The sequence below is a fragment of the Schistocerca nitens genome, chromosome 4, assembly GCF_023898315.1.
Source record: "Schistocerca nitens isolate TAMUIC-IGC-003100 chromosome 4, iqSchNite1.1, whole genome shotgun sequence".
In the NCBI taxonomy this organism is placed as follows: domain Eukaryota; kingdom Metazoa; phylum Arthropoda; class Insecta; order Orthoptera; family Acrididae; genus Schistocerca; species Schistocerca nitens.
The window spans coordinates 543,704,403-543,731,350 of record NC_064617.1 but is presented as its reverse complement, the minus strand read 5'-3'; the positions used below and the strand labels follow the sequence as shown (position 1 = coordinate 543,731,350).

The window sequence follows — 26,948 nt, the reverse complement described above, 5'->3', positions numbered from 1 at the left end:
GTTCTAGGTGCTTCAGTCCGGAACCGCGCTGCTGCTACGGTCGCAGGTTCGAATGCTGCCTCGACCATGGATGTGTGTGGTGTCCTTAGGTTAGTTAGGTTTAAGTAGTTCTAAGTCTAGCAGACTGGTGACCTCAGATGTTAAGTGCCATAGTGCTTAGAGCCATTTGAACCATGAATGCAGGCCGATGGGGGCAGTATTATGCTATGGTGCATGACCTGTGGTAGTAACGTAGAACATGTGCATCCTTCATGCTTGACATATTCCCCGATGCTGATTGCATCCTCCAGTAGGACAGCATTTCCTATCACAAGAGAGTCGTACAGTGCTTTGACCAGCATGACGGTCGACTCATATTGACGTGGCAGTTGAAGACAGCAAAACGAAAGCCGAAGTTTTAAATTTCACGTTCAAGAAAACGTTCACACAGGAGAACCATACAAACATACCATTTGACCATCGCTCCCTAAGGACGGCATAGTAATAAGCATACCTGGCGTAGTGAAAGAACTAGAAGATTTGATAGCAAATAAATTCCCAGGTTTGGACGGAATTTCAGTTTACTTTTACAAAGAGTACTCTATGACATTGTCCCCTTACGTAGCTTGCATTTATCGTCAGTCTCTAGCCCAGCAGAAAGTTCCATCGACTGGAAAAAAGCGTAGGTGACTCAGTATAAAAGAAAGGTAAAAGACCGGATCCGCAAAATTAGACCGATATCCCTAACTTCTGTCCACTGCAGAATCGGTGAACGTTTTCTCACTTCGAATATAATGAACTTTATTGAACTCGTGTTCACGAATCAGCATGGTTTTAGAAAGCATCGCTTGTGCGCTCTTTTCTTACATGATATACTGAGAACGACGGATGAAGATCAACAGACAGATTGCTTATTTCTAGATTTCCGAAAAGCATCTGACACGGTGCCCTATTGCAGTTTGTTAACGAAGGTACGAGCTATGGAATAAGTTCACAGACGTGTGTGTGGCTCGAACACTTCTTAAATATTAGAACCCAGTATGTTGTCCTCCACGGCGAGAGTTCATCAGAGACAAGGGTATTGTCAAGAGTGCCCCATGGAAGTGTGATAGGATTGATGTTGTTCTCTATATACATAAAAGATTTGGTGGACAGTGAGGGCAGCAGCAGTGACTGTTGGAAGACACAAGACGACTTTGACAAAATTTCCAGTTGGTATGATGAATGGCGCCAGCTCTAAATGTGGAAAAATGTAAATTAATGCGGATGAGTAGGAAGATCAAATATGTGATTTGCGGATACAAAATTACTGGTCTCATGCTTGACACAGCCAAGTCGTTTAAATATCTGGGCGTAACGTTGCAAAGCGATATGAGGTGGAACTAGAATGTGAGAACTGCGGTAGGGAAGGCGAATGGTCGGCTTCGGTTTATTGGGAGAATTTTAGGAAAGAGTGGTTCACCTGTAAAGAAGACCGCAAATGAAAGTAGTGGTACAGGGTACACTCCACCACGCCCCATACGGTGGCTTGCCGAGCATCTATGTAGATGTAGATGTTTTGGCTATCTAATTCGCCCCATCTGGACCCGATGGAAGTTATCGGGCGCCAGTTCAGGCTCCAGAAAACACGTGTCCGTAATATACGGGAATTGCGCAGTCTTCAGGTACCATACCCGGAAATCCACAAAGGATTTGTGGACACCACGCCACTCATAATCGTATCTACACTGAAGTGCCACAGAAACTGGTATAGGCATGCGTAATCAAATACAGAGATGTGTAAACAGGCAGAATACGGCGCTGCGGCCGGTAACTCCAACATAAGACAACAAGTGTCTGACGCAGTTGTTAGGTCGGTTACTGTTGCTACAATGGCAGGTTATCAAGATTTAAGTTAGTTTGATCGTAGCGTTACATTCGGCGCACTGGGGATGGGACACAGAATCTCCGAGGTAGCTATGAAGTGGGGTTTTGCCCCTTCGATCATTTCACGAGTGTATTGTGAAAATCAGGAATCCGGTAAACATCAAAGCTCTGACATCGCTGCAACCGGAGAAAGATCCTACAAGAACGGGGCCAACGACGACTGAAGAGAATCGTTTAGCGTGACAGAAGTACCACCCTTCAACAAACTGCTGCAGATATCACGGTAGGCCATCAAGTGACAGCATGCGAACCATTCAGCTAAACATCATCGATATGTGTTTTCGGAACCGAAGGCCCACTCGTGTACCCTTGGCGACTGCACCACACAAAGCTTCACAACTCACCTGGGCCGTCAACACTGACATTATGTTGTTGATAACTGGAAACATTTTGCCTGGTCCGACGAGTCTCGTTTCAGGTTGTATCGAGCGGATGGACGTTCACTGGTATGGAGAAAACCTCATGAATCCACGGGCACTGCATGTCGGCCACTGTTCAAGCTGTTGGAAGCTCTGTAATGGTGTGGAGCGTGTGCAGATGGAGATATGGGACGCCTGATACGTCTAGATACGACAGGGCACACGTACGTAAGCATCTTGTCTGATCACCTGATCCATTCATGTCCATTGTGCATTCCTACGGACTTGGGCAATTCAAGCAGGACACTGCGACGCCCCACATGCCCAGAAATGCTCCGGGAACAGTCTTTTGAGTTTGAACACTTCCGCTGGCCACCAAACTCGCCAAATATGAACATTATTGAGCATATCTGGGATATATTGCAACCTGCTGTTCAGAAGAGATCTCCCCCACCTCGTACTCTCACGAATTCATGGACAGCCCTGTAGGATTCAGGGTATCATTTCCCTCCAGCAGTATTTCAGACATTTGTCGAGTCCATGCCAAGTAGTGTTGCGGCATTTCTGCGTGCTCGCGGGGATCCTAGGCAATATTAGGCAGGCGTATCAGTTTCTTTGGCTCTTCAGTGTATATTGCGTGGTCCTATACGGAACTTAGTAGGTAAGTATAATGTTAACAGTGTATATCCAACAGTTCCAACTAATTTAGAATCTTCGCAGAAAGTGTTGACTTACTTCGAAGATACGGTGGATGAAATGTCGTAACTGCAGGAGGGAATAATTTCGGTCATGCCGAACTTTTGATTTCAGAACAATTTCACTTAATTTCGAATGTTTTCATTAAGCTACGATAAAGCGTTACATATGTTCTTAGTCTGCTCCACAATATTCGAGCTGTAGTGGACCATCTGTTGTTACAGTTTCCAAGAAGAAGGTGACATATACCAATGTTTGAAGCCACATCATGGTATCGATTTCAAACAGTTCTTGTAAAAAATGTATGTATTGATACGTTGCTGGAAGCACCGTAGCTTTTCAGAACTAAATATGAATTCTACTTTCCTGATCACTATTGTGAGAAAATGTTTGTTAAAGGTTACTTAACCAGCTGACTTCGGCAACAAGAATGCGCAGATATTTCCCGACCAGATTTTTCGTACTATTGACCGATAGTATCAAAGTTGTTGTTGCAGTCGATTTTCCGTTATACTTTTTTTTTGGCTCATCAGTCTTCTAACTGGTTTAATGCAGCCCACCACGAATTTCTCTTCTGTGCCAGCCTCCTCATCTCAGAGTAGCACTTGCAACATACGTTCTCAATTATTTGCTGAATGTATTCCAATCTCTGTCTTCTTCTACAGTTTTTCAGTTTTTGAGCTCTAAAGCTCTCTCCGGTACCATGGAACTCATTCTCTGATGGCTTAACAGATGTCCTATTATCCTGTACCTTCTCCTTGCCAGTGTTTTCCAAACATTCCTTTCCTCTCCGATTCTGCGCAGAACCTCCTCATTCCTTATCAGCCCAACTAATTTTCAACATTCGTCTGTAGCACCACATCTCAAATGCTTCGATTCTCTTCTACTCCGATTTTCCGCTATCACACAATGCTGTGCTCCAAAGGTACATTCCCACAAAATTCATCAAATTAAGACCTACATTTGATACTAGTAGACTTCTCCTGGGCAGGAATGATCTTCTTGCCAGTGCTAATCTGCTTTTTTGCTTTTTATATCCTCCTTGCTCCGTCCGTCTTTGGTTACATTGCTGCCTAGGTAGCCGAATTCCCTAGATTCATCTACTTCGTGACCATCAATCCTGATGTTAAGTTTCTCGCTGTTACTCGTTACTCGTTACTTTCGTCTTTCTTCGATTTGCTCTCAGTCCATATCCTGTACTCATCAGACTGTTCATTCCATTAAGTATACCATATAATTATTCCTCATTCTCACTCAGGACAGCAATGTTATCAGCGAATCGTATCATAGATATCCTTTCACCTTGAATATCCTTCCACCCCTGAACCTTTCTTTTATCTCCATCATTCCTTCTTCGATGAACAGTAGGGGTGAAAGACCACTTCGCTGTCTTACACCTTTAATAATTCGAGCGCTTCGTTCTTGGTCATCCACTCTTATTATTCCCTCTTGGCTCTTGTATATATTGTATATCACCTATCTCTCTCTATGGGCCGGCCAGAGTGGCCATGCGGTTCTAGGCGATACAGTCTGGAACCCCGCGACCGCTACGGACGCAGGTTCGAATCCTGCCTCGGGCATGAATGTGTGTGATGTCCTTAGGTTAGTTAGGTTTAATTAGTTCTAAGTTCTAGGCGACTGATGACCTCAGAAGTTAAGTCGCATAGTGCTCAGAGCCATGTGAACCATTTTTTTCTCTCTATGGTTTACCCCTACTTTTTCTCAGTATTTCTAACATCTTCATTATTTTACATTGTTCTTTTTCCAGATCGTCAAATCCTATGAACGTGTATTTATTTTCCTTTAGCCTTCCTTCCATTATCAACCGCAAAGTCAGAATTGCCTCTCTGATGCCTTTACCTTTCCTAAAGCCAAACTGATCGTCATCTAAATCTCCAGTTTTCTTTTTCATCCTTCAGCTTATTATGCTTGTTAGCAACTTGGATGCATGAGCTGTTAAGCTGATTGTGTGATATTCTCGCACTTGTCTGCACCTGCAGTCTTCGGAACTGTGTGGGTGATATTTTCCCGAAAGACAGATGGTATGTAGCCATACTCATACATTCATCACACCAACGTGAATAGTCGTCTTGTTGCCACTTCCCCCATTGACTTTAGGAATTCTGATGGAATGTTATCTATCCCTCCTGCCTTATTTGATCTTAAGTCCTCCAAAGCTCTCTTAAATTCTGATTCCAATACTGGATTCCCTTTTTCTTCTGAATCGACTCCTGTTTCTTCTTTTAATCAGACAAATAATCCCCCTCATAGAGGCCTTCAATGCATTCTTTCTACCTATCAGCTCTCTCCTCTGCATTTAACAGTGGAATTTCCGTTGCACTCTTAATGTTAAGTCTATTGCTTTTAATTCAACCGAATGTTGTTTTGACATTCGTGTACGCTGCGTACGTCCTTCCGACAAAACTCTCGTTTCCTCTTTCTTCACATTTTTCCTGCACCCATTTCGCCTTAGCTTCCCTGCACTTCCTGTTTCTTTTGTTCCTCAGCGGCTTGTATTCCTCAATTGCCCTGAATATTTTAGTACTTCCTTCTTTCATCGATCAATTGAAATATTTATTCCGTTACTCATTGTTTCCTCACAGTTACCTTCTTCGTATATATGTTTTTCTTTCCAGCTTCTGTGATTGCCCTTTTTAGAGACGTCCTTTCTACTTCAACTGTACCGAATGCTGAGCTATTCCTTATCACTGAATCTGCAGCGTTAGGGAACTTCAAGCGTATCTCGTCATTCCTTACTACTTCCGTATCCCATTTCTTTGCATATTGATTCTTCCTGACTAATCTCTTATACTTCAACCTACTCTTCATCACTACTACATTGTGATCTGAGTCTGTATCTGCTCCTGGACACGCCATACAATCCAGTAGCTGATTACGGAATCTCTGTCTGATCATGATGTAATCTAACTGAAATCCTGTCGTATCATCTGGTCTTTTCGAAGTATATCCCCTCCTGTTGTTTTTCTTGAACAGAGTATTCGCTATTACTAGCTGAAATTTATCGCAGAACTCATTTAATCTTTCTCCTCTCTCAGTTCTTGCACCCAGCCCATATTCTCCCGCAACCGTTTCTTCCACTCCTTCCCCTACAACTGCATTCTAGTCCCCTAAGACTATTAGATTTTGTTCTCGTTTTATGTACTTTATTACCCTTTCAATATCCTTATATACTTTCTGTATATCTTCATCTTCTACTTGTGTTGGCATATATATCTGAACTATCGTTGTCGGCGTTGGTTTGCTGTCGAATCTGATAGGAACAACACTGTCACTGAACTGTTCACCGTAACACACTCTCTGCCGTATCTTCCTATTAATAACGAACTCTACTGCTGTTATACCATTTTGTTCTTCTGCTGATACTACCCTGTACTCATCTGACCAGAAATCCTTGTCTTCTTGCTGTTTCACTTCACTGACCCCTACCATATCTAGTCTGAGCCTTTGCATTTCACTTTTCACATTTTCTAGCTTCCCTACCATGTTCCAATTTCTGACATTCCACGCCCCTATTTGTAGACTGTTGTCCTTTCTTAGGTTATTCAATCTTTTTCTAATGATCACTTCCCTGTTGGCAGTCCCCGCCCGGCGACCCTAAAGGGGGACTATTCCGGAATCTTTTGCCAATGGAGAGACCGTCATTACACTTTTCCAATTACGGTCCCACGTCCTGTGTATCCACGTTATGTGTGTTTAATGAGGTGGTTTCCATTGCTTTCAGCATCCTCACGGCATTGATCATTGCTGATTCCTCCGCCTATAGGGGCAGTTTCGCACCCCAAGGACAAGAGAGAGCCCCGAACCTCTGTCCTCTGTGACGAGTCTGTTGGCTGGATGAGGGTGGCTTATTATGCAGGAAGTCTTCGGCCGCCAGTGCAGGTTGTTAATAGAAATTTGAACCATGGCGGGTTTCGAACCTGGGACCGTGTACGTTTTGATTGATAATCGAAGATGCTACTCCTAGACCACTCGGCATGAAACATGACCACTCGGCATGAATGTTACTGCGATTTGGAAAGAAGTCAAAAATTTTCAATGTAATCAACTTGAACACCGCAGAATGTGTTAAATTTATGAAATACTGCAATACTTTCTTAATATGAAGTGAAACAACTGTGACTCTTTCCTCCACTATTTCCTCCATCGTCAACTTCTCAACTGTGCCTGTGCCATTGGAGATGTTACAACATATATATGTGATTTGGGATGTTCATTAGCCTGAACTTGACACACAAGCTTTGGTGAGGCGTTCTTGGCAGTCTGTGATTTCGTGGCCGTGTTTGCTCGAGAATCGATTCGTTCAGAAAAATGATTCTGATGTTTCTTGTGATATATGACTTTCCAGATTATTTTCAGTCACCAGATTGAGAGTTTCACTCTGCAGCGGAGTGTGCGCTGATATGAAACTTCCTGGCAGATTAAAACTGTGTGCCGGACCGAGACCCGAACTAGGGACCTTTGCCTTTTGGAAGGTAGGTGACGAGGTACTGGCAGAAGTAAAGCTGTGAGGACAGGGCGTGAGTCGTGCTTGGGTAGCTCAGATGGTAGAGCACTTGCCCGCGAAAGGCAAAGGTCCCGAGTTCGAGTCTCGGTCCGGCACACAGTGTTAATCTGCCAGGAAGTTTCTTATTTTCAGTTAGTTTCGAGCTTTTACTACATACCCATTCTCCTTTCTTGGTGCGTTCTTTCAGGCTGGAAATAGGCGTTTCCAGATTTACAAAACTCTGGAACATATAGGTCCAACAACCCACCTCTGTAGACAAAGCTTGTAACGCACGCTTGCGTGCTGGCGATCTGAGGATGAGTGGCGGGGGCGGCGTGGGGGGGGGGGGGGGAGGAGTTTGGCTACAATACAGGTGCCGGCCGCGGTGGTCTCGCGGTTCTAGGCGCTACACTCTGGAACCGCGCGACCGCTACGGTCGCAGGTTCGAATCCTGCCTCGGGCATGGATGTGTGTGATGTCCTTAGGTTAGTTAGGTTTAAGTAGTTCTAAGTTCTAGGGGACTGATAACCACAGCAGTTGAGTCCCATAGTGCTCAGAGCCATTTGCACCATTTTTTTTACAGTACAGGTGGTGTAGAAGACTTTCAGCGCCAGTATTTGACCGTGAAGGGGAAGAGTGGTAGTGGACTTAACTTCCCGGACTTTGTTCCAACGTCTTGGAAACGTCTCTGAAGAGAGGGTCTATGACACTATTTCTATTACTAAGTAATTCGTCCGTTGTTATTCGCCTAGTCCACCATAATTATGTGCCTGATCCACACACATCTGATTTCATCAAAGTGTACGGGCCTGAAGATGGCGTTGACGCAACGTCGAAACAAGTAGCGAAGTAAATAAAAAATCTTAAGTACAGCTGGAGGAATTTCATTTTTAATAAAAAAATAATAATCATGTTAGTGACTTGTCGATGTCCACCCCACAATTTCTAATGATCTCTTGATAACTACCGCATTGCGCCCTGAAGAACTTTGCTGCTGAATGCTGTGGCGAGCTTGATACATACACAACTCACTTTGTTGGGCCTGCCTTGACAGTCTTCAAACCTCACCAAATAAATGAACAGAATATTTAATAGCAGAAATGACGCATTCTTACCAAACTTCTACACCCATTCGGTTATGCCAGAGAGGACGAATTGTCAGAATTAACTATAGGAGCTTGACTAGATGTTTTAGTGCCGTCAGATGTTCCTATTTTACTGAAACACCAGCATTTTTCTGGTAGACAAAACACAGGAAAATGTGCCCTCCCCACAATTTGCCTGCCCAGTGTTGTATTTATCTGGCAGTTTATGGGATCAGAAAAGGAATATTGGTTGTAAAATCTGGTACAATCGAGTGGGGCTTTGCAAATATACACAATGAATATGCGTTAAAGCGAAGGAAAGAAATACTAGAGGAGCTTCTGTGAAAGCTTGTCCATAATAAACACATGCGAGAATAAATCAAAATGAGAAACAACTAGATGTGGATGGACGTGGAACGGGTCAGAATACTGAGCGGGTCAGGATACTGAGCCCGTCTAGTTTCGCTTATTCTAGTAGGTGCAAGAGGTTTTCGGGCGTGAGGAATCGAAGTGGAGAGCGCCCGTTGATGAAGGGACGGCAATACACAATATGAGTTAGTGGAGCAGAATAAACACTCCTGCAAATTGCTTTACGTTCGCAATACAGAGTATGTGATGATGTGAGAGTATGATACTACAATATCTGATTAAGAGTATCCTGACAGACCTGCGTAATGCAGAATCGATCACTAGATGCCACGAGAAGTGGGTAGTATTGTATTCTCCCTGGAGAAGCAGTAAGAATGGGTCCGTCAGAAGAGATCACTTCATTCGAACGCAGACTAGTCACTGCATGTGGCATTAGAATCAGATTTATCTGGGGCAATTCAGCCAGCCTAAAGCTGAAGTAGCCACTGCTCGTTATGTGACTGTGAAGTGGAAACGAGAGGGAACGACCACAGCTACACCAAGACCAGGCAGACTTCATTTAACGACGGAGAGGGATCGTCGAGCATTGCGGAGGTCGGGCGTAAAACATTGCAGTCAGCGTAAGGAATAATTTGTGAGTCCTAATGTGCTAAAAGCAGTTCAGATAGCACAATGACTGTGCGTAGGAAGTAAAAAGGAATGGGGTACAAAGTGAAGAACACCTTTCTTTCAGGAGTGCTAGTTCTACAAGGTTCGCAGGAGAGCTTCTGTAAAGTTTGGAAGGTAGGAGACGAGGTACTGGCAGAAGTAAAGCTATGAGGACGGGATGTGAGTCGTGTTTTGGTAGCTCAGTTGGTAGAGCACTTGCCCGCGAAAGGCAAAGGTCCCGAGTTCGAGTCTCGGCCAGGCACACAGTTTTAATCTGCCAGGAAGTTTCATTTCAGCGCACACTCCGCTGCAGAGTGAAAATCTCAATTATGACATTCTTGGAAAAGAAAATTTCCTCTTTAAAAATTAACATGTATTTCGTAAACAGAAATCCTGCGAAACGCAGCCGCTTTGTTTCTCCATGAGATACGCAGTGGAATGTACATATTGCGCTTACACAGGAAAAGAAATCTACTACTATATAGCTACACTATCGACGACAGACCTCTGGGAACAGTGTCTACCACAAAATATCTAGGAGTAACTATCCAGAGCGACGTAAAGTGGACTGTCCAAATAAAAGAAATAGTGGGGAAATCAGATGCCAGACTAAGATTCATCGGAAGAATCGTAAGAAGATGTAACTCATCTACGAAGGAAGTGGCTCATAAGTCGCTTGTTCGACCCATTCTTGAGATTTGTTCATCTATTTGAGATCCCTGCCGGATAGGACTGATAGAAGATATAGAGAAGATCCAAGAAGAGCGGCACGTTTATTCACAGGATAGTTTAGTTGGCATGAGAGTGTTACGGAGATACTCAACAAATTCAATTTGCAAATGTTACAAGATAGGCGTTACGCGTCAGTAGTTCAAATGGCTCTGAGCACTATGGGACTTAACATATGAGGTCATCAGTCCCATAGAACTGAGAACTACTTAAACCTAACTAACCTAAGGACATCACACACATCCATGCCCGAGGCTAGATTCGAACCTGCGACCGTAGCGGTGGCGCGGTTCCAGACGGAAGCGCCTAGAACCGCTCGGACACATTGGCAGGCCGTTACGCATCGTAGAGAGATTTGCTATTGAAGGTTTGAGAGAACACTTTCCGAAAAGAGTCGGACATCATGTCACTTCCCCCTACATACATCTCGCATAATGACCATGAGGAGCAAATTCGAAAAATTAGAGCCAATATAGAGGCTTACCGACAATCATTCTTCCCACGTGCTATCCGCGAGTGGAACAGGCCCTCCGCCATACACCATTAGGTGACCTGCGGAGTATGATGTGGATGTAGATGTAGGTTCGATCCATCTCTAACGCCTCATGTGGAATCCACTCTACTAGAAACCTGTTGCTTTCTGTTGTTCGTGGCGGCCATTTGCTATTCTTCCGGCGGAGTGCCTTCGGGGCGACTGCAAAGCAGGTCCAATACCAGGTCCCTGACGGGGAGCAGGTAAATGTCCAGTTACCTTAATGAGGAGAACAAGCTTCTGGAATCCGACATTATTCGCTAGCTTAAGCTTGCTGATGTTCATCTGTATATTACACCATTATGTTCATTATTTGTATTACATTTCATTCGCGTATTGCAGTTTTATTAGTTTACAGCACATCCAACACATTGATCTACTATACATTAAACTGCAAAGTCAATTAATGATTATTTCTCGCTAATCTTTTGTTTCTGTTGTAGTCTGGTTTGATGCAGCTTTCCGTCCTACTCTATCCTGTGCAAGCTTCTTCATCTCCAAGTACCTACTGCAACCTACATCCTTCTGAATCTGCTTAGTGTATTCATCTCTTGGTTTCCCTCTACGATTTTTACTCTCCACGCTGCCCTCCAACATTAAATTGGCGATTTCTTGATGCCTCAGAATTTGTCCTATCAACCGATCCCTTCTTCTAGTCGAATTGTGCCACAAATTTATCTTCTCCCCAATTTTATTCAGTACCTCCTCATTAGTTACGTGATCTACCTATCTAATCTTCAGCATTCTTCTGTAGCACCACATTTGGATAGCTTCTATTCTCTTCGTGTCTAAACCATTTCTCTTCCATGTTCACATACATACAAGGCTACACTCCATACAAATACTTTCAGAAAAGACTTACCGACACTTAAATCTACTCTCGATGTTAAAAAATCTCTCATCTTCAGAAACGCTTTCCTTGCCATTGACAGTCTACTTTTTATATCCTCTCTACTTGGATCGTCATAAGTTTTTTTGCTCCCCAAATAACAAAACTCATCTACTATTCTAATTCCCACAACATCACCTGATTTAATTCGACTACATTCCATTACTCTCGTTTTGCTTTTGTTGATGTTCATCTTACATCTTCCTTTCAAGACACTGTCCACTCCATTCAACTGCTCTTCCAGGTCCTTTGGTGTCTCTGACAGAATTACAATGTCAACGGCAAACCTCAAAGTTTTTATTTCTTCTCCATGGATTTTAATTCATGCTCCAAATTTTTCTTTTGTTTCCTTTCCAACCCTGTCTCACTCCCTTCCCAACCACTGCTTCTCTTTCATGCCCCTCGACTCGTATAACTGCCATCTGGTTTCTGTACAAATTGTAAATAGCCTTTCTCTCCCTGTATTTCACCCCTGCCACCTTCAGAATTTGAGAGTATTCCATTCACCAATTCAACGTTGTCAAAGTCTTTCTCTAAGTCTGCAAATGCTAGAAACGTAGGTTTGCCTTTCCTTAATCTGTAGGATTAAGTCGTAGGGTCAGTATTACCTCACGTGTTCCAACATATCTACGGAATCTAAATTGATCTTCCCCGCAATCAGCTTCTACTAGTTTTTCCATTCGTCTGCAAGGAATTTGTGTTAGTATTTTGCAGCCGTGACTTATTAAACTGATAGTTGGGCAATGTTCACACCTGTCAACATCTGCTTTCTGTGGGTTTGGAATTATTATATTCTTGAAGTCTGAAGGTATTTCACGTGTCTCATACATCTTGCTCACCAGAGTGAACAGTTTTGCCATGGCTGGCTCTCCCAATGCTATCAGTAGCTCTAACGGAATGTTGTCTACTCCTGGGGCCTTGTTTCGACTTAGGTCTTTCAGTGCTCTGTCAAACTCTTCACGCAATATCGTATCTCCCATTTCATCTTCATCTACGTCCCTTCCATTTCCATAATATTGCCCTCAAGTACATCGCCCTTCTATAAAACCTCCATATATTCCTTCCACCTTTCTGCTTTCCCTTCTTAGCTTAGAACTGAGTTTCATCTGAGAACTTGATATTCATACAGGTGGTTCTATTTTCTCCAAAGGTCTGTTTAATTTTCCTGTAGGCAGTATCTACCCTACCCCTAGTGATATATACCTCTACATCCTTACATTTGTCCTCTAGCCGTCCTCGCTTAGCCATTTTGCACTTCCTGTCGATCTCATTTATGAGACATATGTACTTTTTTGCCTGTTTGATTTAATGCATTTTTATATTTTCTCGTTTCGTCAATTAAATTTAAAATCTCTTCTGTTACCCAAGATTTTCTACCAGCCCTCGTCTTTTTACCTATTTGATCCTCTGCTGTCTTCACTACTTCATTTCTCAAAGCTACCCCTTCTTCTTCTACTGTATTTCTTTCTTCCTGTTCTTGGCAAGCGCTCCCTAATGCTTTCTCTGATACTCTCTATAAATTCTGGTTCTTTCAGTTTATCCAGATCCCATTCATTAAATTCCCACCTTTTTGCAGTTTCTTCAGTTTTAATTTATAGCTATTAACCAACAGATTGTGGTCGGGGTCCTCATCTATCCCTGGAAATGTCTTACAATTTAAAACCTGGATCCTAAATCTCTCTCGTACCATTATGTAATCTATCTGAAACCTTCCAGTGTCTTCAGGCCTCTTCCACGTATATAACCTTCTTTCGCGATTCTTAAATTAAGTGTTAGCTGTGATTAAGTAATGCTCTGTGCAAAATTCTACCAAGCGGCTTCCTCTTTCATTCCTTACCTACATTCCATATTCACCCACTAATTTTACTTCTCTCTTTTTTCTACTATCGAATTCCAGTCACCCACGACTATTAAATTTTCGTCCCCCTTCAGTATCTGAATAATTTCTTTTATCTCATCGTACATTCCTTCAATCTCTTCGTCATCTGCATAGTAAGTTGGCAAATAAACTTGTACTACTGTGGTAGGCGTGGGCTTCGTATCTACCTTCACTACAATAATGCGTTTACTATACTGATCGTAGTAGCTTACCCGCGACCCTATTTATTTTCATTATTAAACCTGCTCCTGCATTACCCCTATTTGATTTTGTATTTATAACCCCGTGTTCACCTGACCAGAAGTCTTATTCCTTCTGCCATCTAACTTCACTAACTCGCACTATACCTAACTTTAACCTATCCATTTCCCTTTTTAAATTTTCTAACCTACATGCCCGTTTAAGGGATCCGACATTCCACGCTCCGATCCGTAGACCGCCAGTTTTTTTCTCCTGAAACGACGTCCTCCTGAGTAGTCCCGCCCGGAGATCCGAATGGGGGACTATTTTACCTCCGGAATGTTTTACCCAAGAGGACGCCATCATCATTTAACCACACAGTAAAGCTGCATGCCCTCGGGAAAAAGGACAGATCAATCACTCATCCAGACGCCCCTGCAACTATTGAAAAGGCTGCTGCCCCTCTTCAGGAACCACATGTTTATCTGGCCTCTCAACAGATACCCCTCTATTGTGGTTGCACCTGCGGCACGGCTATCTGTATCGGTGACGCACGCAAGCCTCCTCACCAGTGGCAAGATCCATGGTTCTTGGGGCGGAGGGGGGTGGGGGGGGGGGGAGGAGGGGGCTCTAGCCTTTTATGTCTCTGTAAATCATTAACGTCAGGTACGTTGGTTGTCCACAGTTAAAGTTCACGATTGTCTTATGAAATTGCTTATAGTCCTCGACAATCATTTACACCAAAGCAATGAAATATATATTTTGTTCTTCGCTACTGGTACGTATTAGCGTCTCCACGACGTTTACGTGGAACAAAGGTTTCTTACAACGAACGTAAATAAAATTTCTGTCTCGAAAAAGTTGTGGATTATTTTATGGAGTAGTTAGTAGGCGAGTGCTTCTTCTGTAATGAGCCAAGGTTGTACATTTCTAAAGTGCTTTCCTGTATATTCATATAATTTGTCTAACCACGTTCCTTACAGTTTTGGCTCTGAGCACTATGGGACTTAACTTCTGAGGTCATCAGTCCCCTAGAACTTAGAACTACTTAAATCTAACTAACCTAAGGACGTCACACACATCCATGCCCGAGGCAGGATTCGAACCTGCGACCGTAGCGGTCACGCGGGGTCAGACTGTAGCGCCTAGAACCGCTCGGCCACCCCGGCCGGCCCCTTGAAATTTACTTTGTTTTAAATGTGACATGAAGTTAAGCACTAAGACGTTATTTTTAACGTTTTACCTTTCATATTCCGCTAAGTTCTTCTATATCATCTAGCTTTTTATACCTTAATTGTTTCTGAGTGGTTTCACCTTTTGAGTTCCAACTCGTGTCCAAATACTCCCAGTCTCCTTGCAACCCTCAAAATGCTCATCATCTGTGGGGTGTTGTAATGACGTTAAAGTAGCTAACAGGACTATGAGTGAACCAGAAAGATGTTTCGAAAAACCAAAAGGATTCACAATGAGAGTTACGAAAAATTTTGTTTGTTCATTACGAGTTACACTTCTATTGGCCATCAATGTGAACATTCATCCCGCTTCAGTTTTGTGTTCAAGGGTACGGGGTTTTCTTTATTTTAAGTCTCCATCCAACAGTGTTTATGGACACCCAGTGCGAAAACGCAGGCAAATAAATGTCTTATATCAAAATGAAACTCTGTTGGCTCGCGCGTACACGCCCACGTACCGTCCTCCAGTGTAGCGTGAGCCATTAGCTGGAAGAAAGGCAATGTTAACTGTTTTGAATATCGACGCTACCCTCAGCCTACTTTTACGGGCTTCACAGGCATCGGCGAAAGATCGTAATGGCCGTCGCGTCTGCCAGAACTTAAAACTTCCCAAATGAGGTAGCAGAAAGAGGGGAAACGTGTTTTAGAAGTTCATGTCTATGTGGCCACTCATTTATTTGATATAATTAAATTGATAATTAACAAAAGAGAAGCTATTACAATTTCCTTTAGTCTTTCAAATATGGTGGTGCGGGGGGGGGGGGGAGAGGGGAGGGGGGGGGGCGAATTAGGGAAATATCGACATACCAAGTAATATCGACATCATTTTCTCAGCTGAGTAGCGATGTAGTCAATGGCAGTAGTATTGAAGCATAGTGGATGATGCCAGAATACAGTGCACAGACGACGAGTTCGTGTAAACGACAGTCTTTTTGTGGTGCTAGAAATTAATTTTTATTGAATTTTGATATTATTTTTGGTTCATACTTAGCTGAGATAAGCGTTTCAATACTTTTCAACGGTAGTAACTATAGTATAGGAAGACAGTACGTTTTCTAGTTTGCCCATCATCCCCCTCCTTATTTTCATTTCCTCCCTCTCTCTGTCCACCCCCTCTTGTCCCCTTGTTTACTAGCCACGTTTATTGTTGTTGGAAAGGAAACCTTGATTGGCAACTGAATTCACTTAAAATGAATGGGTAATTTAATTGGGATCATTGGTATGAGAGAGACCTCGCCAGCTCCTGGACCTGTGAGGAGAGCAACTTCAACGAGAATATTCGCATGGTTCTGATCTGCAAAGTTTTGGACAATCCAGATTTCGTAGCAGTAGTCTAATTATAAACTCATAAGCAGTAAATACAACTTTCCTGTTTCCTGTTGATACCAACGGTGAGGAATAAAACGAAACAGCACATTGTTGTATACAAAAAATTTCTTTGAAATAATATACAACCAGAAAGGAAATATGTAGCAGAATAATTTGCTTAGTATTTCAAATGCACTGATATCATACTTAAAAAATGATTGCTAGAAATAAACCTAAACGACGCATTTTCACATCACAATACAGTATTATTTTTGCAGTCGTTTTTAACAGAAACCCTGTAGGTGTTGTTTTAAAAAAAAATACATGACCTATGTCCATCAGGGATTTTAGGGTATTGTGAAAAAAATTGAACTAAATCGATCTAGAACTTTTCGAGATCATTGACAACAAAATTTGCGTGTTGTGTCTTATATATATTTGTATTCTAGACGTGTATTAAAATATATAATCTATGGCCAGCCAAATTCTATTAGAGTATTGTGAGAAAGTTTGAAGTAAAATTTACTAGTTATGTATTACATATATATTTATATACAATATATAACTTCAAAAAATATATGTAGCTTCTGTCCATCTGAACGTCCAGTGAAATATCAAATAAAAATGCGAAGTAACTTGGTCAGGAACTTCCCATTTTTGTACCAGCATTAAGCAAAGGCTTGTCTTAATATAGTAGTATAGACATACTACATATATTAGAAAGATGCAGCCTGTGTCTGTCCAACTGTTTATTACGCCACTGTGTAAAAATCTGAAGTAAATTGGTCATGAACTTTTCGATATTTTTGCTAACAAATTTGCCCCTTTAAATTGTCTGTCGAAACGTTTATTAGAGAGTAATATAACAATTTGGAGTAATGCAGTCAAAAACATTTCGAGATTTTTGCTAACTACGTTTCCCTGTTATATGATATACAGTTTTGTTTGAGTCATCTGTCTTCTGACTGGTTTGATGCGACACGCCACGAATGACTCTCCTGTACGAACGTCTTCATCTCAGAGTAGGACTTGCCACATTATTATTTGCTGCATGTATTCCAGTCTCTGTCTTCCTCTACAGTTTTTATCCTCTACAGCTCCCTCTAGTACCATGAAAGTTGTACCACGATGTCTTATCAAATGTCCTATTATTCTGTTCCTATTTCTTGTCGGTGTTTTCCATTTTCCACACATTCCTTTCCTCTCCGATTCTGCGCAGAACCTCCTCATTCCCAACCTTATCAGTCCACTTACATTCGCCATGAAATAAGGGGTAAGTTGTATCTTTCGTTGCAAATTCTTACTGTGGACGGTCTGCAGCCAACTCTGTTTAAAATGCAAGGTCTGCAATCTATACTGTATCTTTCAATTTTCATTCTTTTCCCTTTTCCTTTAGAAATTCAACACTAGAGTTCTTAAATCAAAAACTTGTTTCAGGTACGTCCTCTGACTTGTCTAACGTGCTTTGCAGTTATATATATATTCTCTCCATACACTTCGTTCAATGCCAGCAAAAACTGTTGTAACCGAGTTCATGCAACTTCTAAAATTTACTATTCGCACTACTAGTTCCATGTATGATTATTTAATAGAAAGTGCTTCTTGAGTTACAGAACAGTGAATCCTGTAAACATCGTCTGTTGATCATTACAATTTGTAGTTCGTTCATCGTCAGCTAAATCATTAAAGTCTTGATTCATAGTGCTGTAATGCCGGTTCACACCAAATTTGCGGTACTCGTCGATTATGCTAATACATAATCGATATTTAGAGTTCTCGATCCTCCTGATCTGTGATACCTACTCATTTTTATAGAATTGTAAGGGCTGATCTCTAGAGTGTCTCCTTTTACGCAAACAGCCGCTGGACCTGTGAACTTCCTTTGCACCACCAAAAAATAGCGAAGGATAAACAGCAGTTATACCTCGACTCTGCCGAAGTGAAGAAAGCCAGGCCCACCAAAGTAAGCCGCATCAAATACTGGAAGAAAGTGTGACATCGCACTGCTAAATGAAATACCGTGCTATAACGAGAAGGGTTGCGCACAGACGAGACATACCGAGTGGTGCCACGACACCTCGGACCTTGGTCCACATTGCATGCATGCGAAGGTCTGTATGCAACAGTCCATCCTGGCTTAAGGTGATACAAGGTTAATTAATCACGAATAAGAATGGGAGCACTTATCGATGTACAATCCAAAATATTCATCTCTATACATCATACATTCACAAGGATCGATGAGAACACACTACTTGACAGTCAAATGGGTTCTGTGAAAAGTTACAACATAAAGAATACCTTAACACACACCTGGAGGAGAATATTCAATAACGTGGGTATAATAATATGCAAACCCAGCCCTTTTTTTTAGCACAGGTGAGGCAATACAACAGGTGGAATGAGGATATTCAGTTCATTTGCATACAGGTACAAAAGGAAAGTGGACGTTTATATTGCAATTTATTACTACCGATACTATCAGAGATCAAACGTGGATGCCAGTGACGTCCATCAGACCTGGATCATTTATGTAAAATGAGTAGAAAATAGCAAACTCAGATACGAAAAGAAATTTCCTGTACAATTCATTATTCATTAGGCTCAAAGTTATGCATTCTATAATATTGCTTGCAAATTTAACAGCATCAACAAAATTTAGACCACGTGGTTCGCTAACTGACGAAAGTTATTCTATAATAAAGAAATAAAGGACTACGAAACAGAAATTCTCTGCATATATATGTATTCATTGGCAACAGTATTTAGCACAAGTGGTGGGCTTACATAAGAAGTTACACAACCATAAAAACCGTAAAATTAGCAAATGGGCATAAATTCTGTATTGATATAGGTATTCATTGGCTACATTATTTTGAGATCTATAATAAGAATCACTACATTTAAGAGCAGCAACGAAATCTGGAACACATGGAAGGCTAATGGACAAAGTCTACCCTGTCAGACACACAATCTACACTGTTAAGATCTAAGAAAAAAGAAACTCATGACTTAGTAAACAGACTATCAAAAAAATGTAGCCAAACTAGCAACAAGGCAGATAATGGGGCTTAATCATTTCGGACAAGAGCACGCACATGCTGGCTGCTCTATAAGAACGAAGTACATCATTCAGAGATACATTCGAACACATGAAATTACACAAAAAAGTAACGAAAAAGATGGATCACAAATCACTTCCCTATCTACCATAACTGAAATAAAGGAATCAATCACAGTCTCGAGTTCAACTATGCAATTCCAATCTATTCGTTCATACTACAGGCGTATTTATAAATTAGTTGTATGCAAATAGCCTTTAATTCTGAAAAGGGTAAATGATCTACAGAAGTGTTCGATAGAGCACTGAACGCAGTTAATCTTCAAGTTCTATTCCCGCCTAACACTGTTTATTTCCGACATTTCCGCTAGGTGGCAGGCATGAATAAGTCATTCCAACAGTCATCATGTAATCGTACAAGTGTGCTCAGTGTTGTTTATGGTTGCATGAACCCCAAGTCCGTTACTACAGTCCAGAGAAAATTCAGGGCTAAATATCGCAGGCCACCATCACAATGACAAACGGTTATCAACTCGTAGAATCGTTTCAGCGAAACTGATTTCACATAGGACGCCGGGGCAGGGTCGGGCAGTAGTCTCTGACGCAGCTATTGATTTATGATCCTTTCTCTTTTGCCGCGTTAACTATAATTGGCTTATCGTAGTTGGACATGCCTGAACATTATCTGATGACTCAGTTACAACAGGACCTGGCCACAGAATTTATTTTCCAACAAGATGGCGTGCCACCTCGTTATCACCGTGAAGCGGTCTTGGATTGGACGTGGCGGAAAAATATCCTGACCACCACGAAGAGATGATTTAACCACAGTGCATTTCTGCGTACGGGGTTACATTGAAGACAGTGTTTGTTCTTCCGCTTCTGAGAATAGTCGACGAGCTGTGACAACGGATAATACAAGAAGCTGCCACCATACATCAAGACTTGCTTCATAGGATTTCGCAGGAAACTGATGGGAAATTTTTGATGTTACACTTAACATTAAAAAAAAAAAAAAAAACAACTTGAAGATATCCTGTGTTTAATGCTGCATCAAATATTTTCCGTTAGTCATTCACCTTTTTCACGATTAAAGATTACTTTTGTATAACTGATTTAAGAAAACCCTGTAAAAGAAGACCGCCTAAAGTCGCCTCTCCGTTAACTGGTGGGGCTTACTTCCAATTACGAAGTGAATAGCCAGCTGCCCCCATACGACTTACTGGCTTAGTCTTCGTCCCTGCCACTGACCGATAATCCCTGCTCTCTGTTAATCCCATTTACAAGGTTAAGGTGGTAACGCTAACCTACTGTTCTACTAACTCTGGGCGAATGGGCTTTGTATAGTTGAATAAATAAACGAGTTCTCTCATCCCTGTCCACAGGCTCGGTATTGTTACGACCAAAGGATGTGTAAGGTGAAATTAACATGTTTAGCAGGCTAAGAAACCAACAACGTCTAGCATTCATGAAACAGATCCAACTAACCCGTTTCACGTTATATGTCAATTTTTTTTAATCTTAGGGAAAATGTAAAAGACGTGGCAGAGCATAAACAGATGTGTTCTACATAATGAAATTGCGTGCAAACTTGAATTATGATTGAAATGTGGGAAATTGAGGTTCTGGTATGGTACAGCACAAACGTCCTCAGTGCAGTGTGTTATTACCACGAGAACGAGTACAGCATGTATTGAGTCGTGTGGTTCTCTTCTCTTAATTGTGATGCTCTTAATATAAGGATATCTTTCTTCTTCAAATGGCTCTGAGCACTATGGGACTCAACATCTGAGGTCATCAGTCCCCTAGAACTTAGAATTACTTAAACCTAACTAACCTAAGGACATCACACACATCCTGCGACCGTATCAGTCACGCGGTTCCGGACTGAAGTGCCTAGAACCGCACGGCCACCGCGGCCGGCTATCTTTCTTCTTGAGAAGCTGTCATACTTGTCTATGATTGGAGAGTCAGACTGTAGGTGAACTCTCGATGTAAGCGAAAATACTGGTCTATTCTTTATACAAAGATACTTGGCAGTGCTCGTAGAGGGGAGACATTTTAATTGAAAGTAGTTCACCCGGTGACGGCGGTGAAATACGATATTGCTTTGCCAGTGTTATTCAGAATTACGATGTAATGTTCCTTCGGACAGGCATGTATATCCGAAGGAACAGCCACTGCGGCGACTACAGCCTCTGTGAAGAAGTACAAGAAATGTGCAGTTGCGAATATGGACTACCATCAGCTGTATAAAGGAATGACGACAATGGAAATTTGTGCTTGACCGGGACTCGAACCCGGCTTTCTTGCTTATCGCGAGCGGCCAAATTACCATTAGGCTATCCGAGCACGACTCACGGCCAGACCAAAACTTTCATATGCTGTAACCACGTGTCTACAATCCATCAATATTGATGTTAAGTTTCTCGTTGTTTTCATTTCTGCTATTTCTCATTTCTTTTGTCTTTCTTCGATTCATTCTCCATCAACATTCTGTACTCATTAGACTGCCCATTCCGTTCATCAGACCATGTAATCTTCTTCACTTTCACTCAGGACATCAACGTCGTTTGCTAATCGTATCATTGATATCTTTTCTCCTTTAATTTCACTCCTTAACCCTTCTCCTATTGCCATCATTGCTTCTTCGATGTACAGTTGAGCAACAAGGGCGGAAGACTACACCCATGTCTTACACCCTTTTTAAACTGAGCACTTGTTTCTTGGTTGTCCATTTTTATTATTCGTTCTAGGCGCCTGTTACATATAGTACACACATCAAAATAAGTTTTGCACCATCCCGGTTCCCAGAACTCCCGAAAACAGACGTTGATTGTGGATATTGTATCGCAGCCACAGTCCCTTTGACTGTTCACAGGCGTCACTAAACCAGACCAAAGGTGTAAACAACCATGCATGTTCAGCGCCTATTAGACGGAACGGGTCCGACTGTCGATCAGTTCCAGTCATTCTACCAGGAAGGAGGTATACGCCTCGTGTTGTCTGTAGTTCAATCATGCCTAGACTGTCAATACCGCGGTTCGATCGCATTCGCATTGTTACTTTGTACCAGGGAGGACTCTCAACAACGGAAGTGTCCAGGTGTCTCGGAGTGAACCAAAGTGATGTTGTTCGGACATGGAGATCCAGAGAGACATGCCTCACTCAGACCGCCCTAGGGCTACTATTGCAGTGGATGACAGCTGCCTACGGATTATGACTAGACGAAACCCTGACAGCAACGCCACCATGTTGAATAATGCTTTTTCAGCAGCCACAGGACGTCGTGTTACTACTCAAACTGTGTGCAACAAGCTGCATGATGCGCAACTTCACTCCCGACGTCCATGTCGAGGACCATCTTTGCAACCACGACACCATGCAGCGTGGTACAGATGGGCCAAACAACATGGACCGCTCAGGATTGGCATCACGTTCTCTTAATCAATGAGTGTCACATATGCCTTCAACCAGAAAATTGTCGGAGACGTGTTTGAAGGCAACCCGGTCAGGCTGAACGCCTTAGACACACTGTTCAGCGAATGCAACAAGGTTGAGATTCCCTGCTGCTTGGGGGTGGCATTATGTGGGACCGACGTATTCTGCTGGTGGCCATGGAAGGCGTCGTAATGGTTGTACGATACGTGAATGTCATCCACCGACCGATAGTGCAACCATATCGGCAGCATATTGGCGAGACATTCATCTTTATGCACGACAATTTGCGCTCCCTTCGTGTACATCTTGTGAATGACTTCCTTCAGGATAACGAAATCGCTCGACTAGAGTGGCCAGCATGTTCTCCAGACATGAAACCAATCGAACATGTCTGGGATAGATTGAAAAGGGCTTTGTGGACGACGTGACCCGACAACCACTTTGAGGGATCTACGCCGAATCACCGTTGAGGAGTAGGACAATCTAGAACAATAGTGCCTTGATGAACTTAAGGATAGTATGCCACGACCAATACACGCATCCATCAATGCAGGAGGGCGTGCTACTGGATATTAGAGGTACTGGTGTGTACAGAAATCTGGATCACCACCTCTGAAGGTCTCGCTGTATGGTGGTACAACATGCACTGTGTGGTTTCCATGAGCTGAAATGATGCTTATGTTGATCTTTATTCCAGTTTTCTGTACAGGTCCCGGAACTCTCGGAACCGAGGAGATAAAATACTTTTTTTAATGTATGTGTATTACCCGTCTCTCCGTATAGCTTATCCCTATTTTTCTCAGAATTTCGAACATCTTTCACCGTTTTACACTGTCGAACGCTTTCCCAGGTCGACACATCCTATGAAGGTGTCTTGATGTTTCTTTAGTCTTTCTTTTGTTATCAACGCCAGGCTTGCTTCTCTGGTGCCTTTATCTTTCCTAAAGCCAAAGTGATCGTCATCTAACACGTCCTCAGTTTTCTTTTCCATTCTTCTGCATATTATTCTTGTTAGCAGCTTGATGTATGAGATGTGAAGCTGATTGTGCGGTAATTCTCACACTTGTCAGCTCTTACAGTCTTCGGAATTGTGGGGATGATATTTTTCCGAAAGTCAGATGGTATGTCGCCAGACTCATACATTCTACGCACCAAAGCGAATAGTCGTTTTACTACTACTTCCCCCAACGATTTTAGAAATTCTGATGGAATGTTGTCTCTCCCTTCTACCTTCTTTGATCTTAAATCCTCCAAAGCTCTCTAAAATTCTAAATCTAATACTGGATACTCTATCTCTTCTACATCGACTCAAGTGTCTTCTTGTATCGCATCAGACAGGTCTTCCCCGTGACAGGGGCCTTCAGAGTGTATTTATCCTCTGCAATTAGCAGTGGAATGACCGCTACGCTCTTAATTTTATCAACCTTGTTCTTAATTTCACCGAAGGTTCTTTTCATTTTCCTATATGCTGAGCCTGCTCTTCCGACAAACGTTTCTTTTTCTATTTCTTCACATTCTTCATGCAGCCATTTCGTCTTACCTTCCCCGCACTTCCTATTTATTTTATTTCTGAACAACTAGTATTTCTGTATTCTTAAATTTCCCTGAGCATTTTTGTACGTCCTTTCTTCATTGATCAGCTGAAGTATTTCTTCTGTTACCCTTGGTTTCTTCACAGTTACCTTCTTTGTGTTTTCCTTTCCAACGTCTGTGGCTGTCCTCTTTAGAGATATCCATTCCTCTTCAGCTGTACTGGCTACGGAGCTATTCCTTAGTCTTAGAGAACTTCAAGCGTATCTCGTCATTACTTAGTACTTCCGCATCCCACCTCTTGGCTTATTAATTCTTCCTGACTAATCTTTTAAACTTCAACCTACTATTCATCATTACTACATTGTGATCTGAGTCTGTATTTGCTCCTGGGTACGCCTTACAATCCAGTATCTGATTTCGGAATCTCTGTCTCACCATGATGTAATCTAACTGAAATCTTCCCGTATCATCCGTCTTTTTCAAGTATACCTCCTCCTCTTGTTTTTCTTGAAGTGTTCGCTGTTACTAGCTGAAATTTATCACAGAACTCATTTAATCTTTCTCCTCTCCGATTCCTAGTACCAAGCCCATATTTTCCTGTAACCTTTTCTTCTACTTCTTCCCTTAGAGCTGCTTTCCAGTCCCCCATACTATTAGATTTTCATCTCACTTACGTACTGTATTACCCTTTCAATACCCTCATACACTTTCTCTACGTCTTCCACTTCAGCTTGCGACGCCGGCATGTATATCTGAACTATTGTCGGCATTTGTTTGTTGTTGATTCTGATAAGAACAACCATATCACTGATCTGTTCACAGGAACACTCTCTCTGCTCTACCAACCTATTCATAAGGAATCCGACTCCCATTATTCCTTTTCCTGCTGCTATTAATATTACCTTCTACTCATCTGGCCAGCAATCCTTGTCTTCTTTCCATTTCATTTCACTGAGCCATATTATATCTAAATTGAGTCTTTGCATTTACCTGCCACCATCAAGCTTCTGACGTTCACGACCTGATTCGTATACCGTTATCCTTTTGTTGCTTATTCAATCTTTTTCTCATGACCACGTCGCCAATCACAGTCCCCTCCCGGAGATGCGAATGGGGGTTATTCCAGAATATCGTCAGCGAAGCGTGTGTGGTGCTGTATGAAGCTATTGACACTCAACGTGTTAGAGGAAACCTCGGGAAACTCCCCTAATAAATTCAACAACTGCCGTACCTGACCTGGCTCAAGATGGGCTACATAACATTCCCTGGAGTTACAAATTATCGAATGCCCCACACTTGCGCAACGGCAAGAACGAAAGGCTACCTTGTCACTAGGCGAAAACGTAAAAGATAGGGTGTGGCTTGCAAAGTCGAGAACTAATCGAGTTTTCTGAGTAAAATCTCACCCGAGCAAAAAATTGAGAGACATATCTTTAACAAGTAAGAATGTAACGATCCATGAGAAATTACAAATGGATAAATCCGCGCACGTCGCGATCCAGAGGCAACTGTTGGCCGGAAATATTATCGAAAGAAACACCTACCTCCCTAATGGTGCTCGCCGAACCGCAAAGTGAGGTGACCAACGCAGGCTTTCAATGATAACAGCTTCAGTTAAAAGAAGTTACAAAATGTTAAACAAGCAGGCCTTCCTTGATAACAGCTTCAGCGAAGTAAAATTACCAAACAGAAAACAGGTAGGCCTTTTTTAACAACAGCTTCAGTTAAGTCAAATTACCAAAAAGAAAACAGGCAGGCCTTCAATGATAAGAGCTTCAGCTAAGCAAAATTACCAAATACCAACAGGCAGGATTTAAATAATAACAGCTTCAGTTAAGTTAAATTACCAAATAGGAAACAGACAAGCCTTCTTTAATAACAACTTCAATTAGGTTAAATTATCACATAGAAAACAGTTAGGCCTTCATGAATAACTGCTTCAGTTAAGTAACCAAGAGTTTGAACTGCGTCTCACAAGGGGTGCACCAGAAGGCTTATACACAAGGAGCAAAAGGCTACAATATATAGGAAGGCCAAGAAAGGTTACAACGACTGGGCCGGCCTTCCAAGGTCCTTTTCGTTGGGTACAGACGGGCAAAGGAAATGTTAACACAGCAAGATTAATTGCGTGAAAGCACCAATAACTGGTCAAATGGCTTACCCGCATCACTGCGTGATACCGTCCCTACAACGAAACGCGCGAAAGAAAACTGGGCTACCAAACCTAATTTCATAGCTTCAACAATTGAAAATTTGGAGACTTGCCACATCCTAAGCCAATATAATTAACAGAGCGATGACGTCTTCAATGCCCAAAGGTTTCTCTTAACTGGCATCCAGCTGAATTATAAGAGAAAGGTACTTACATGGCGTATGGCGTTCGAAGGCGTTTGGCAGGGACGCCGACTAAAACTCAACTATGTAGGCAGAGGGAGTCGGCTAAAATTCTAACATCTAGGTACTGCGCGATGAAGGGAGTGGGGGTGGAGGGTCCTGCCACAGCATAAAAACACGTTATCACTCGAGCTCAGTAAACATCGTCGGCTCACACGGTTTAAGACGTACTGAAGTTCACCAATCGAAGCTGAGCTTGTCGGT

The 26,948-nt window shown here is 42.2% G+C and overlaps 1 non-coding gene across 1 annotated transcript; it reads left to right on the top strand.

The window, feature by feature from the left end:
- Positions 1 to 9,755: 9,755 nt before the first annotated feature.
- On the top strand, positions 9,756 to 9,830 carry Trnas-cga (transfer RNA serine (anticodon CGA)). Its single transcript has one exon. It is a non-coding gene; the product is annotated as a tRNA-Ser (tRNA).
- Positions 9,831 to 26,948: the final 17,118 nt, after the last annotated feature.